The 1,798-nt window shown below is 44.0% G+C and overlaps 1 non-coding gene across 1 annotated transcript; it reads right to left on the reverse strand.

Moving 5' to 3' along the window:
* Positions 1 to 245: 245 nt before the first annotated feature.
* On the reverse strand, positions 246 to 352 carry LOC118677786. The gene has a single exon (XR_004974512.1). It is a non-coding gene; the product is annotated as a U6 spliceosomal RNA (small nuclear RNA).
* Positions 353 to 1,798: the final 1,446 nt, after the last annotated feature.

Below are 1,798 nucleotides of genomic sequence, written 5' to 3' on the forward strand. Positions count from 1 at the left end.
TGAATTATCTTTAGTTACATAAATCACCCCAATACTTAATGGCTTAAAACAACAAATATTTATTATCTCATAGCTTCTGTGAGTCAGAAATTCAGAAATGGCTTAACTGGGTAAATTTGACTCAGGGACCTGCAGTCAAAATGTTGCTGGGGCTGCAGTCATCTGAAGGCTTGACCTGGTTGAGGGGCTCTCTTGAAAGACAGCTCACTCATATGCCTTTTATAGTTTCTTTTTCTTTTCTTCTAAAAACTATGGAACGCTTCATGAATTTGTGTGTCATCCTTGCGCAGGGGCCATGCTAATCTTCTCTGTATCGTTCCAATTTTAGTATATGTGCTGCCGAAGCGAGCACTCATATGCCCTTTATGACCTAGTCTCGGAAGCATCACACTGTTACTTTTGCTTTGTCCCATTTCTTAGAAGAAAGTCACCGGAAGAGGAGAATTCAGTTCTACCTCTTGAAGAGCATCAAACAATTTGTGGATCCATTTTTTTTGTCTTGTTTTGTTTTTGTTAATCCTCGCCCCAGAATACTCCCTCACCCACCATTGATTTTTTTAGAGAGGGTGGAAGCGAGGGGGAGAGATGAAGAGAGACACATCAATTGGTTGCTTCCCATACCAGCCCCGGAATCGATCCCCAGACCCTTCAGTCCACAAGCCAATGCTCTAACCACTGAGAAAAAACCAGCTAGGGCTGTGGACCCATTTTAAAACGAGCACAGGAGTGCTACCCGTATGTATTCTGTTATATACACAATATGGAACAGTATTATCATACTAAAGAATTCAATAAAGCGTACTGAATAATTATGAGTTGCATTTGGCACCATTTTGTATAACGGGTGATGGTTCTGTAGTATCATCACAAGCCTACCACTATAAATAAGGTAAAGAAACAGAATGTTTTAGAATATTTGCAAGCTGGAAGGAACCTCGTGGGTTATCCAGTAACTAGAGTTCTGCTTCAACTCCTTCACTCTACAGATGAGTAACTTGAGAGGAAGAAATGTTTGCTTAGAACATAGTGAACTATGTTTCAGACATTGCTAAATGCTTTAGGTATGTTTTAAAAATATATTTTTTATTGATTTCAGAGAGGAAGGGAGAGAGAGAGAGAGAGAGAGAGAGAGAGAGAGAGACACCAATAATGAAAGAGAATCATTGATTGGCTGCCTCCTGCACGCCCCACACTGGCGATTGAGCCCACACCCAGGCATATGCCCTGACTGGGAATCGAACCATGACATCCTGGTTCATAAGTCGATGTTCAACCACTGAGCCATGCCCGCTGGGCCTTTAGGTATGTTTTATTAAGTTCTCCCAGTTTTACTACTAAGGAAAGTAAGGATAAAGAAGTGGGAATTGTGTCCTAGATTATACAGCTAAACCCCCTGTCTCCCAAGCGCCAGCTAGGGCCCTGCTGCACATGTAACATCCCCACTCATGACCCCCAGATGTGAGAGTAGAGCTGGCAAGCCTAGGCACCATATCCCTGGAGGGTCAAAGTGAAGATCTTCTGTCCGTACATCCAAAGTTCTCTCAAGTCTCTAGGTCTCATCTGCCTTTTGCTTCCCCAGCTAGTGTCCTGCCTAAGTTTCTCCTCCAGGAACCAGACAAGAGCCCTAGAAGTTGCAGAGGCAGTGCCCCCACTGCCCATTACCTCACTCTCAAGTTTGGATTCTGAACTTCAAACGGGGTGGGTGCTGCTGAGCTGTGACCTTGGGATGCCCTCTCAGAGTCCCTTGGATACATGTCATGTTCACACTGTCACCTAAGGGACAGGGCCTCATCCCAGG

This window comes from Myotis myotis, unplaced genomic scaffold, assembly GCF_014108235.1.
Source record: "Myotis myotis isolate mMyoMyo1 unplaced genomic scaffold, mMyoMyo1.p scaffold_m19_p_2, whole genome shotgun sequence".
Classification (NCBI taxonomy): domain Eukaryota; kingdom Metazoa; phylum Chordata; class Mammalia; order Chiroptera; family Vespertilionidae; genus Myotis; species Myotis myotis.